Here is a 15,498-nt window from a genome sequence, read left to right on the forward strand (position 1 = left end):
CCCTGGGCCTCACTGGCTAAGTAGCCTTGGTGAGTCAGGGACCCTAAATCCATAAGAGAGCCCTGTCTTTCAAAAATAAAGTGGACAGTATCGGAGGAGAAAGGACATACAAGGTGTGTCCTCTGATTTCTAGATGTATACATGTACATACACATAAATACACATAACGCACACACACACACACAAACACACATACACAGATAAAGATACATGGACACATACACACACATGCATGCACCCACATGCACACACACATACCATAAACACACACACACACACACACACACATACACACACACACATACACACAGATACAGATGCACACATTCTCTCTCTCTCTCTCTCTCTCTCTCTCTCTCTCTCTCTCTCTCTCTCTCTCATTCTTACACACACACACACACACACACACACACACACACACACCAGCATATCTTCCATTTCTGAAAAAAGATGTGAGTAAGAGACAGTTTTAGAAAACTAAGGATGAATAGAAACAAATAACAAAAATAGAGATGTCTACAATAGATTTTTATTTGATATGTCAATGGTACCATATCCTTATACAAATACTTTTAAATGCTACTGAGGCTCACTTTTATAAATGATGAATAAAGTTGCTTTTAAAAATCACTTGATGAACTGTAGACATCTTAAACTATATTTAATCATCTAAGAAACAAGTTGATTTATGAGTAATTGTGAAGCTACAGTGTAATAAAAATTAACTCGAAAATAAATTTATGAATGCTTTTGTTCCTCCATTAAACCCCCCCACAAAAGTTATACATGCAGAACAGGGGCCCAATGTCCACTAGGACACATGTACCTTCTGTCTCTCTTCTCTGGAATCCATTAACTACATTTATCACTTCAGAATCACAAATGCACTAGGCCATAGGAAGGACTGAGGCTATATCTGTATTAGTGACTTCTCCAGACTGTGAGAAAGAGGATTTGTTCTAACTCAGGGTTTTTATAGAATGCACTCCATCATGGTGGGAGTTGGGGGCCATGATGTCTGAGTGGCTCGCTCTAAGACAAGGGGTCTCCAGCTGTATCTGTTTGCTTTATGGCAGACAGAAAGCAGAGAGATTTGGATTTGAGCCAGGGGTGGGAACACCTTAAAGGGCCTACCCCTAGTCACCTATTTTATCCAACCAGGCCTTGCCCTTCTAAAGGCTCCACAACCTTCAATGTAGTATCAAAGGATAGGGACTGAGCTTTTGGGAGAGGAACCTATGGTAGGGTGGATTTTAGCCTCACTCCAGGAAGAAGGGAGAGAAGTTGCAAGGTTCCATTAGCCAAGACAACTAACTTCTTAGCTTATACAGCTAAAAGTCTGATCCAGTAACTTCAATAAAATCCCACAGGTCAGAAGTCAGCTGCATACCAGGAATGTATTTTAAGTGAGCATATTCAAGTTCTTAATGAGAGAAATGGAGAAGAATGTAAATCAGCCAAGCAATTAGCTGTCTCTGCCTCAGACGTTCACTAACATGAAGGTAATTTAAGATAGAAAATGATTATGTACATAGAGGAGAAATAAAAAAAGCTGTGGACCCTCAGAAGAGATGGATACGATCCCTGGATAGCATGCCTGCAGAATGCTTCAGCACAGAAAGATGGATTTGTAACTGTTAGAGGCCTGACACAAACAAGTTGGTAGGATGGAAAGAAAGCAATCTATGACGGGCATCAGGGCAGAAAGGAGAATAGCAGTGTACTAGGCTCAAAGCTGGGAGACCCAACTGTGACTTAGCCATAGAGGTTGTGAAAGAAGAAATGGGACTCAGTGTCAGAAAGGTCAGAGAGTCTGTTTGATGAAAGATTTAAGAAGCCTATTGAAAGAAAGAAAAGTTGGCTCTCACTCAGTTGGAGAACTGTTTCCCTGGTAGAATTTAAAGAAGAGAAATGCTTTGAGTGAACTTATATTTCAACACTGCTTTATTGAAGGGCAAGATAAGTATGGCCCAAGAGGTACTTTATGGCTTTCAGGGAGCACAGACACTTTTCCTTCTGGCCTCTTCCTTTATTAAAAAGAAAAATAACTAAATTTATGGCATAGATATAATAGAAATATGTTAATGGTAAATATGAAACATTTTGCTAAACACTACAGGTGATATGTTTTCCTGATAATTATAGAAATTGGATTATTTCCCTGAGATCTTAAAAACATCATGGATCCTCATTACTGAACATGCTGCTTTTGATAGATAAGGTGGTGCTGTCTTTGCTGCTGATGAACTCCATAACGCAAGAGCCACTGAAGTTGGAAAGTAGTTAGGAGCCAGTCAAGGGACAGTGATAAATGGAGCATAGGGAAGGTATTTTTTTTGCTTTCTTTTTTTTCTTTAAATTAGAAACAATCTTATTTTATATATCAATCCCACTTTCCTCTCCCTCCCATCCTCCCATGCCCCCACCACCCCCCCCATTCCATTCCTCTTCTGCTCCATAGAAGGGGTGAGGCCTTCCATAGGGGATCATCAAAGTCTGTCACATCATTTGGGGCAGGGCCTAGGCCCTCCCCCGTGTCTAGGCTGAGAGAGTATCCCTCTTTGGGGAATGGGCTCCCAAAGTCCATTTGTACACTAGGGATAAATACTGTTCATCTACCAGAGGCCCCATACACTGACCAGGCCTCCTAACTGACACCCACATTCAAGGGGTCTGGTTCCATCTTATGCTGTTTTCTAAGCTATCAAATTGGGAAAGGTATTTTTAAAACTGATAATGAAGAAAATTTATCAGGGAAAGGAGATTAGTTGAAAAAGAAAGTGAGAATCATAGACACCACTTAATTTGCCCCAGTCAACCCTATCATGTTTGTTGATCAGATGAGATTTGTCAACCCCAGCATCATTCACCCCTCTATCTTGCACACAAATATCTACTATCTAATGCTAATTTGGTCTTGACTTGTCTTTTTCATGTGGCCATCTCTTCTGACCTATAAAGAGGATGGGCATTAGTGGATTACTTTTATTTATTATGTTCCTTGAGTTCCTTAAATATTCTGGATATTAAGTCCAGATATACGAGAAAGAATTTCTCCTTTTCTGTAGATTACTGGTTGCTTCTCCCTTCTCTGGATTTCTTTTCAGAGACTTTCTAACTTAATTTGCCCTTATTGGCCAGTTCTTGCTTTTGCTTTCTGTACTATTTGACACACTTGGCTCTTATCTCACCATATCAAGGATGCTTCCACCTCAGACTTTTTTGCATTTGTTCAAAATCTCCAAGCTCAGATACCTGCAAATCTAAGGATGCCGACTTCACTTTTAAAAACCACATTTTAATTCTTAAGAACAATTCTCTGAGTACCCAGCTAAGATGATAGCCCTATTTTATCTCATCATACCTCTTGTTCTCCATCTATTTTTATTGCTGGGTGAGGGGAAACAGGTATTAGATCACCTCTTTTCTTTTTTGATATATACATTTTCTTTAATCAAAATGTAATAAAATTACATATTAATTTTAATAATATTGGAAAGCCAAAACATGCATTGGAAAAATCAATATATATATTTGTACACACACTGGGTGAAGTCAAGCATCAGAAGAAACAACTTTAACAGTAAAATCAACACATATGATAACTTAAGGATTTAAGAAAATAACTAGTTAAGGCAAATAAATATATTCCAGTAGTAGACACAAGATTTAAAATAAGTAAGTTATTCTCTCAAAAAACTAGAAACAGGGCAACAAGAAGCTCTAGAGGAAAAGAAAGGTAGAATACAATAGAGGTGATTGTAGATCACCTCTTTTCAGTAATACAACTTCAAAATATAGAAAAAAATGACTAAGCACAAAATTGGTGTCAAATGGATGCTCATTAATTGGCATACCACCTGTTATCCCATTCTCATTTTGTGTCTCATACCAAAGACATTGGCTCAATCATGAACTCTCTGTCATCACTAACTATATCTGAAAATTTATTCATTTTTATAGATTCTGAATGATAACTTATAAACTAATATGGGAAACAATATTATATTTTAAATAGTCTCTTTAAACTATTTATTTTATGTGGGCAGAAAGGATTCTAAGAATAATCAAGTCATGAATGTCTGTGATAACAGTAAAGGGCTGAATAAACTCTATGGCAAAACAACCATTTCTTTTATTTTTATTTTTATTTTTACTTTTTTGGGTTTTTTTTTTTGAGACAGGGTTTCTCTGTGTAGCTTTGGAGCCTTCCTGGCACACACTCTATAGACCAGTCTGGCCTCAAACTCACAGAGATCAGACTGCCTCTACCTCCTGAGTGCTGGGATTAAAGGAGCGCCACCAATACCTGGCTTCACTGGGTTTTCTTAAACCTTGTTCAGAAAACCTTTCTAAATGAATCTCAGTCACTCATGTCTCTCTGGTTCTGTTTTCCTTCTCTTCCACATGATGTCTGTTAGTAATGGAACATCCACAATCAACTCACAGAAAGAACAAGAGCTGGAGAGCATACACCTTGAAGACACCACAAAAATAATATGCAGAGACAGTACACATTTACAGCTACTTAGACTTGCTGACAGGGTCACCAGGTCAGAGAATGTGATGGAGCTCACACATCTCCTATTTGTTCTACACACACTTAACCCCATCTTCCCCTATGTACACATTTTCATTATTCTTTCATTGAGTTGCATTAAATCTAGGGAGAATGTCATGGGTTGCTCAGAAGTGAAAGTGGCCTGTGACTTGATAATGGTACCTAAAATGAATAAGTGTAATAGGACTGAATAATTAAGTCATTGGTAAGGGAAATGAATGGGATTAGTCCAATTGAGATTTGTAAAAGAGGTACAAGAAGGGCAAAGTGACAAATGCAAAAAAAAAAAAAAGTTTTCAAAATAGTCATATGTAGGGAATGACCCTGATTACAGGTACCTGTGATCACGCCCAAGCCAGCATGGGAGTAAATATCTACTTCAGAAATTAGAAAATAAAAACTATCAAATAGAAAAACAAAGATCATCAAAAACATACACAAACTATTATAGTCAACAACTGAATACAGCCAACCAATGGTAATATCTACATCCACATAAAGCTGTGTTATAATATTAATAGATGACAAAATAACTTTTATAGAAAATCACAATTTTAGGAAATTCATGTCATTAGCATTGTTAAGCAAACCTTTAGCAATTTGGAACATGTATGTACCTAACAATGTATAGAAGTTTAAGTCTTTGAGTTTGAAATTGACTGTGATGATCTTTATCAGAGTTATCTACATAGTTCCTTCTTTGAATTCAATAGCTGATCAGAATTGTTGCACATAGGGTCTACAGCTGCACAACTTTGCATGGCTCTTTGGTGGTTCTGAAGCCCATGTATGTAGGAATCTGCTGTGTTCCAGCGAGCTCTCCTTTGCAGGCTTTCTGAAGAGACTGGAGAAAGAGAGACACAGAATAGCAAGGGGCAGTATCCAATTCACTATTGGCACTATTACATGGCTGTCACCTTCCCATAGCCAAAGTGCTTTCATAGCAGAGCTATGCAGATTTTGAAATTGAAAATATTTACAGAATAGTTTTATGGTAAGAATGAAGTCTGCTCTTGCTGTGAAGATTCGGGTGACTTTATCCCAATATAAAACAATAAAAACAAAAGTGGCAATAAAATACCAACTTTAAGCTTTTAAAACTTTCGAGGAAACTTACCCTTTAACAGAACATCCAGATTTTCTGGTCAGTTCAGTATGAACTACTGACAGAGGACGATTTTATTCAACTTGCCATTTCAGATGACAAATCTTTCCCTCTTCCTTGTTGACGTTCCCTTTATTTCCCCCCTTGTACTATATCTTCCAAAGTTAGATAACAGTCTTCTTAATCAAATGAGTACTTTCCTGGTTTATTGTTATATTTATTTATTTGTTTTCTTTGTGTGTGCCCATGTGCATATGAGGGTATATACCAAGGTATGGGTGCAGACATCAGAGGATGAGTTACAGAATTGTTTTCTTCTGACATAATACAGGTCGTGGGGAGGCTTATCAGTGACATTGATATCCAGTTCCTGACTCCTCTCATATAAAGCCATTGCTGTTGATTTGCCAGTTAAATTCCCTCAGTCTCCTCAACTTGAATCTCTCACTCAAAAGTTCTCAGTTGAGTATGGCAACATATTCTGACTGGTCTGCTCATCTCTATTATCCCAACCAGACCACCTTTGCAAGCCTGACTTGGTATTTTGGAGTCATGACTTGATTCATTTCAGCTCTCTCATCAAAGTGATTGTTTTTTTTCTGTGTGTCATTAGAGAGTTTATGTGCAATGTAAAGTGAGTGAAAATAGGTACTATAACATTCACAGAATCATTTTGTAAATCCTTATATTGTGTTTAAAAACATCATTTTAAAGATATACAGGGCTCAATGGTAAACTCAGGTAGTAATGTGTTCACGAGATAATGGCTGGGAACTGCCTCTCTGAGACAGAATCTAATGAGGATGATTGACACAGAACCATTGAATATAGGTAGAAAGGCAACAGATGCAAATACTTTATTATATGATCTAAATCCACTAGAAACAGCAACTTTATCCTATATATCTACATGTTTTATGTGAACTGCTTGAGATTACTTCCCCCTACCTGAAAATGTGCAGTTGAGTCATATTTGTTCTTAGGTTTACCTCTGTCTGTGACATTTCCCCTCCCTTTCTCCCATTTGAGACCCCACTCATCTTTGAGGATGGATTCAAAGTTCTTCCTTTATCCGCTGAGTCGGAATTGACTGCACCATTTTCTGCACTCATGCAGCATGTCAAACACCAATTTGTATAGAGACTTACTTATCAGTCACTCCCACCAGTGGCACCCTGCGGGAGGGCAGGCACTGAGGTGCCAGCACAGCAACCCACGAAGAGCACAAATTTAAATCGTCTTTCTTGAATGGATGAAAAACCTAATTTCAAATTATTTTTCTTACCTTGCCGACAAAATAGCAGGTGGTGATTGTATTTCATCTTCATTTTTAACCCACCACTCCAGAGACTTACACATGAGGAAAAGTTAGCTCTTCTCCCAATACAAATTAATGTGAAGATCCGAGGTCTCAAAAGCACGTTCTCTCTCAATTATCCATTAATCAAAATTACAAGTGATAGCTATTTCTGAGTTTGGAGTAATTATATGTGTAACACTTCTTAATGAATTTAAATAGAATATAAATTTCTCTCTTAATAGATCATATTGGTGAATTAACTACGTTTTGTTTCTCTGTAATACTTTGGTCACTGAGGCTCAAAATTTCAGCATCTTCAGTGGCAATTCAATAGTCTATTATTTTCCAAGAATCCCAGGAGCTTAGTCACTCAAACTCCTGTAGTAAAAATCAATGGGAAGGAACTGAAAATTGTGAGGAGGAACTATAATAGAAAAATTCTTATGATGTTGCAAAATGATGAGAAAGCTAAGCCTGCTGCTTAATTTATATTTTATTAAGGGAAATAGTACAATTAGAAACTCCATTAGTGTACTGAATTCATTCCCTCTTACACCTTCCATGACCACAGCCATTTCTACGTTAAGTGGTTCCACCCACAGCCTATCATAAGAAAACTGCTGAGCACGTTGGCAACCCATGAACAGGCAGCTGATAAAGACAGGAACCCTAAACTCTATTTTGGAGCAAAATCCTGAAAACAAATAGGAACAATAGTTACATATGTTTAACCATTCAAGCCTTTAAAGTATCTGAATGTTAGCATTAAGACACTGAAAATTTCTGACAAACCAAAATCCTTGAGGTACATTAATGGCAAGCTAGAAGTCTACACTGGTAGATTTGCTGCTGTGAGATTGCCATTGCTGTCTTAACCTACTAATGACACCCAGTCCTAATGCAAAAGGATTTTAAAAGATTATCTTGAGGGAAAAGCATTGCTTTTTTGGGTTTAGAGTTATATGAGTTATATTAGATGCATAAACAACATCAAATTCGAGTTACAAAATATTCCCATCAAGCTTGGGTAGTTTCTTACTTAATTACTAGTTTGGTTTCTTTTTTACAGGGATCTTCTGTATTTTCAAACTTTTTAATCAGATAGGACAAAGAAGTTAAATCAAAAATGGACACATGCCACAGTCCCATGTATCTACATTTAATCTACCACACATCGTATTTATCTATAGTTTCTCACTCATCTTTGATTTTGGGAGTCAAATCTCTTTGAGCTTTGGAATGATGCAAGTAAATAGAATGAACCCTTCCCCAGGAAATATTAAAGTACAATGGTAATATTATGTTTAGGTATGGGTTTACATATATGGTTATATAGCAATATTAGTATATGCATGTTTATTGAGATCCACAATTACTGCTTACAATTTTCTATATAAGTTATACACAAATAAAAACATTAATACTTTCTGGGAAAGCAATACTTGCAGAAAATTCTTTAATGGCCTTGAGTAAAATTATAAATTCTTATAATAAACTGGGTGCTCTGTGGCCCTCTACTGTTTCCTCCTTGTCCACTCATTTCTTGATATACTAGCCTCCTTGTTACTTCAAGAATACCCAGTGAGTGTTTTAACCTCAGGCTTTTTTTGTAATATCTGCTATATTGTTTGAAACACATTTATCTGTGTTTTGATGACTGCCATTCCGAATTTTTTTCACAAGTACTATCAATGAGTCTTATCCTGATCACTCAGGTCTTTATACAAAAAGCTCTCTTTGCCTCACTACTAAACTGAAAGAAACCATAGGTCTAGCTATGCTGTACCGTTTTTAATATAATTTTGTCTTTTGTCATCACCCATTGGGGACATTTGAATAATCAGTTACTTTTACAAAGAAGAAATCAAGACAAAGCAATAAATGTATAATTTGGAGAACAGGGTTTATTTATTTATCATGATGTCTCATAATATAGCATGATATATCTTTATATTAGAACTAGCCATTCTTTGGCTTCAAACTTTTCAGTGCTAGGATTATAGCTCTGAATAACTTCACTAAGTGTATAAGGGTATTTCAAACCTTGGCTTCATGAGACTATTGAGTATGTGCATGGAAGTAAAAAAAAAAAGACAAAGAGCTGTACAACAATGCTAAACAACTTCCAGAAGCTAGGGGAATAATGAAACATGAATATTAAATGAGGAATGAGGGAGACATATCTGTGATAATAAAGAAAAAAGAACCAGGGAACCAACAGAACAAAACATAGGGATGAGAGTGCTATTATGCTGAATATGGCTTAAAGTTAGTGAGACCATATAATTTGTTGGTCAAACACTTTTGAAAGCGAAAACAGTCCCCAAGCTAGGTGATAGTTTTAAAATAGAATCCTTGGGAAATCATGATCTATATAAAAAAATGTAAGTTGAGGATGGGTAATCCACTAAGTTTAGCAAGGTAGAGAATATCAAGACTGTGTAGTTAAATGCACTTTGAATAGTTGAGGGAGTTTAGTGTACAATGCATTACTCTTCACTAAATACACAGTTATTTGCAGACTAAAAATGACTTTATTTTAAAATAAGATCTTTGTACATGTATTTAAGGTTCATGATTATGTAGGGTTGGAGAAGGCTTAATTACTTTTTTAGAGAAAGTTATGGCTGTGTAGTCAAGACTATCTTGAAACACACTTTATAGCACAAGCAGGACTCCAACTTAAGAATCTCTTTCCTTGGTCTCCTGTATACTGAGAATAGAACTGTGTGCACCACCTGGGTTGACTGTAACATGGCTTTTTGTACAACTGGAATGATATTTTACAAAGAGAAAACAGAGAGAAGAAAGTATAAAGAGGAAGATAAGGTTTAGAGTTGCGTTGCCAAAAGCCATACTAAGCTCACAGTCATCAGATGCTAGATGACACAAGAAAAAATTTCCGCTGGTAACTTCAGAGAAAGGATAACTGTGCAGATAAGTTTATTTCAGATTCCTGGACTTAAGACTTCTGTTGTTTGACGTTGCCCAATGTTTTGGTAATTGATAATGGTTTCCATGAAAAACCAATAGATGTTGGAAAATAGACATAAAAAATAAGAAAGGACAATTTAGAGTTCTCTAAATTGATAACATTCTAATTATATTACAAACTTGAATATGTTTAATTTTTTTCTAATTTTTAACATGTCTCCTAATAATGTCTGTTTTAAAATGTTTCTGTGAAAACAAACTGCTAGGTAAAATGAAATTAAGAAAAACATTTAGGTAACACAAAGTCTATCTTATTTATCTGGGGCAAATATGCACCATCTGCAAATATTTTCACTAATTATTATTGTCTTGACAATTGTTTTCTCAACATAGAATAAGAGTAATGGTTTAGAAACTGGAAAGTCTATGGTCATGGCTAACAGCCATGAGAAGACCAATGACACATGCAACTTTTGTAAGAAATTTTTGAGAAAATTTAATTCTTATCTGATGGATGAAAATCCATTTGTTAGAATATTGTCTTCTTTCCTTCCTTCCTCCCATCCTTCTTTCTTTTGCAGTAGGCCTTCTGTTTTAGACAATTTCCATAAAACTCTAAGAATAAATACATAAAATTGCATTGCAGATGACTTTGCATTTTGGAAAGGATGTCTAATTGATGCAGAGTCAGTGATCATAAATATAAACCAGTGGCTATTTGTCCTCAGCTGAGGCATTCTTAGATTCCTTCTACAATTTCTTTGAGCCACACTTACAACTTCTGAGTAAGATTTTTTGTACGGACCTATGATGCAATCCTCCTTTATGATATGGTCCCTTGGCTCTGAGAATCACTTTATTCACTTGGGAGTTCCCGGCCTTCTAGTCTACATATGCAGACCAATGAATGCTCAGTGTTTATGTTCTAGAGACCCCTTGAGAATACTTGAGACGTGTACTCTCAAACATCATGCTGCTGGATGGGTGGGGGTGATGAATGACTTTAAGTCCAGCACTCTGGAGGCAGAAGCATGCTAATCTCAGTGATTTCCAGGCCAACCTGACCTATAGAGCAAGTGCCAGGATAGGCTCCAAAACTACAAAGAGAAACCCTGTCTCGAAAAACCAAAAAAGAAAAGAAAAACAATAAAACCTCATGCTGATTTGGTCACTTTCTCCTTCACCTATTTCATCACTTCCTTTTTTGATTTATAATAGAAACAGTTCCATGGTAGGCCTATTCATATGATTCTTCATGTCACGGTCTGAATCTCGGTACTTCAAGTTTAGGCAAACTACAGTTGCCTACAATACAGAAAATAACTCCTGAATGAGTTTTCAATTTCTAATGTGCAGTATGGAATTGACATTTTAAAAATAAATAAACAGTTGTGACTCAATTACTCAATAGGTTAAACAGAGGAAAAGACTCATCAAAAAAAATCCTTCAATAAAACTTGAAATTTAGAGGTGCATAAGAGTATTATGTATAAATCATGTTTGAGGATAACTTTTTTGTGGCAATTTCAGATCCAAAAGTTTGGTTTTCGAAGAAAGAAATGGAATATAATTATTATATGTTTATTTTTGCTATATTATCTATATTTATATTTTAGCTAGTATTCATATAAATCATTTTATATTTTATCAATTAACTATGTAATAATTTAGTTATTACATAAGAAAATAAATTAATTTATGGTATGCTTATATAAATCATATATATATATATATATATATATCAATTTGGTAAAGTATATGAATTATATAAATACAACCAAATTAGTTTTGCTTTCTTGAGATTTATTTACTTTTATTTTATTCACTTGAGTGTTAACCTGCATGTATTTGTTTGCTCTAGATGCATATCTCACTCCCACAAAGGCTAGAAGAATGTATCAAATCCCCTGAAATTGTAGTTATACATGGTTGTGAGCCATCATGTGGGTAATTGGAATGAAACACAGGTCCTCTGCAAGAGCAATAAGTGCTCTTAACCACAGAGAAATCTCTGTAGTCTGTCAATCAAGCACAGTTTTGTTTTATTATTTTATTTTATTTTTACCATAACCCTCCTTCTAAATTGAAAACTAGATTTGTTTCTTACAATATATTCTAATTGGGGGAGTTTCTCTCCCCCAACTCCTCTGAGAGTCTCCTCATTTCCTGACCCACCCAAAGGCATACACTTTCTTGTTCTCTCCTTAGATAACAAACAGGTATCTAAAAGAAATAAATGAAAAAAAGAATAAAGCAAAATGAAATAAATTGTAAACAAACCTGAATAGGACAAAACACACAAAAATGGGAAAAACAAAATAGCCAAAAGATAAGCACAAGAAACACATTAACGCAGAGACACACACATTTGCAATACAGAAATCCCATAAAGACACACTGTTAGAAACCATAATAAGCAAGCAACAGGCCTTTTAAATCATGCAGCATGCATGCAGTGGGAAAAGGGGACAGTAATGATTATAAGGTATGTTTTGCCTTGAACTTTCACAGTAAAACTAGATTCGAATGGTGAACACAATTCAAATGGTTGATATGTAACCATTTTAACTTTAAAACATAAATTTAAGCTCAAACTATGAATGGATTATAGTTTTCACTTAATGGAGCTTTAATGATATCTATTACTTCTTACTCTAAGATATGCTAATTTAGGAGGAAAAATAATACAATGTTGTGGTGCTGGTTAATCAAAAGCTCTGGACTTCTATGAAAAACTGGAAAGGAACTCAAATTACTATTAGCTGCTATGCTTTTCCATTGTATTATAAATTAATGCACTGTGAAAGCAGAGTGAATATTTTAGATATTAGAAACATTTTATATTTAGTAAAAATATGAATTAAACTGGAAGACATTTTTTTTAATTTACAATACGTTATTAAATTAATGTCTAGTACACCCCTTAAAATGTTCTGCCAGTCTATCTGGTCCTGGCATCTGACATATGCTTCTGTACACTACCCATCACCTACCACTGGAGGATGGGTACAAACTTGACTCTAGCAAACTGTAATAGCATTTGGAAAAATCACTTGGGACGACCAGCTTTTTCCTAGCATGAAAGTTTGAATGACATAAACAGAAGTGCATTGTGTAGGGGCAAAGGGGTACCTTGATAGGAATACCTCAGCCATGTGTAGAAAATTGTTCTTTTGTTGCTTTGTAGAATTCTTTCGTGGGAGACTCACAGTCCCTCATTATGGTTGGCTGAAGACAGAATGCCAGGGCTGAATGGGAACTCAAAATTCCATTTCGCCAGACCCCTTTCCTTTAGGTCATAAAGATTGTGAGAGATCACAGCCCATATTCTTTATGAGCTACAAAAAGTCAAGTGAACAGAAGGAAAAAAATCATCTTTGTGATGTCAGTGTGAAATGAATTGCCATGTGAGTGAAGACAATTTGAAAGGAAGGAAAACACTTTGCGTAATGGGAATTTGACTCTGATAGGTATATTACAGAATGATCAAGCATTTTCTCAATAAAGCAAATGCTAAGAACTAAAGAAAAATGTGCTGCAATGTCTACTAAAACATTCTCATCTGTTTTTGACCCCTAACTGAGCACAAGAGCAACAGACACATAATGAGACTATCAGAGTTGAAATCTATAAACCTGTCATTTGCATATTGTGTAATAATCAGGTTGTATGGGGTATGTGAACACTTTGTCATATAAGAATTATGATCAAGTTGAAATTGATCCTATAGTTTGTGTCAACTTCCTGACAGGAAAGTGGAAAGACACTCTTGGCTCACAAATTAGAAGAGACCACAGGTCAGTCTCAGGTATTGCTCCTTGGGAGACATTTACCTTGTTCTTTTGAGACTGTGGAATCTGGGACTCACTAATTAGGCCAGAGTGAGTGGTGAATGAATCCCAGGGTGACTCCTGTCTCAGGCTCTCCAGAACTGGGATTATAGACATGTGCCACCAAGCCTGCCTCTGGATTCTGGGGTTAAATCCACACCTCCTTGTTTATATAACAAGCACTTTACTGACTGAGGCATCTATACAAGTCCATGAGAGGCATTTTTTGTTATTGCTATTGGTATAATTTGCATCTTTGTCTTTTTTTTTCAGAGAAATAATCACACAAATTAAAATGACTTAACTACCAATAAATTTTTCTTCCTGAGGTAATAAATAGTGAAAAACTCTGCCAGGATATGCAATACTCATTCAGCATTCACACTGGGATATGTCAGACCTGTGGACCCAGTCTAACTATTCTCCAGCAACTTGTCATCTGACTTTTACCCAATTAGGTAGACAGTACTATTTTGTCCAGTCTTACAAATATAGCTGAGATACACAGGTGATACACAAGGTCCCAAGCCAGACAATACAAAAATACTTAAACACAGTCTTTTGAATTGAATGCCTCTTGACTTCACTTGGAAAAGTCATAGGAAATCTATTTATTAGATCCTTTATCAACAAAGAAATTAGGCAAATCTTGATTTTTAAGAAATGAAGCATAAAGTCTGTCACAGAAATATAAAAAAACAAATATAGAGAGCTTTTCACAATACTTATGTGATATACACTCAGAATGTATTTGCAGGAGCTAGAGCCACTTGAAATATTCAATTTATACATGGGTTTGTTTTGGGCAATGGGATATGATTTATTCCCTTCTTTTTAAATTATAACAGTAGATACAGAGCAAAATAAAATGAAACTGGAAAAGAAAGATTCTCCCTAGGATCAAAGATATGCATTGTGCTTCTAGAAAGTATCCTGCCTATTTTGCTTCCAGAAATATTAATGATTCTCAAGTGGCTATTGATATCCAGGGTATTCTGCAGAACCACTGATTCAGTAATAATGTATGCTATTATAAAGCAAAACTGAGTAGAAAAGAACACTTTAGACTTTCATAAACTCACTTCTGGCCTTTGTTTTACAAGTTTAAGAAAGTGTGTATGTGTGTGTGTGTGTGTGTGTGTGTGTGTGTTTCCCTATTCCTTGGGAAATAAGAACAAATAATCTACTCACTCTACATAGGTAATCAACAACAGACAAAGTAAGGATGCCATCAAAATCCAACTTAGAGAACCAATGTGTTTTGTTATTGGAATTACAAGATTATAGGTAAGGGATCAGTTACAGAAGCAGAAATAATCCAAGACAGATGCATCACCAAAAGTCCACTCTGGCAACATCTCATGAAAGCTGGATACCTGGACCTCACTGTACAACTTGTAGTCAGTTTAATAGATTACTATTTTTCTACTGTTGGTCTGAGCCTCTTCAGGCAGCATTGCTCATCCTCCACTCCCTTTTCCATGTCTCTAGTTCTAAACAGCTCTACTTCTCTGAGAGTGTCTCTCAGTATTCATTCTAGTTTATAGAAGCTTGAGAGGGGTGGGGCCTATTGATTCTGGTCAGTGCCAGAAATTTCCTGAGTAGTTACTTCCTGAGTCTTAATGAGCTTTTCTATAGGATAGTATGCTCCACTTCCCTTAAGAACATCCTGCATTCCACTGAGCCCTCCAAAACAGAAAGTTTGATCTCAGCAGAAATTGTTACATAAAAGTGTGTCACTGGAGCTGTGGATTGTAGCCTAGCTATC

Source organism: Cricetulus griseus, chromosome 7, assembly GCF_003668045.3.
Source record: "Cricetulus griseus strain 17A/GY chromosome 7, alternate assembly CriGri-PICRH-1.0, whole genome shotgun sequence".
Lineage (NCBI taxonomy): Eukaryota > Metazoa > Chordata > Mammalia > Rodentia > Cricetidae > Cricetulus > Cricetulus griseus.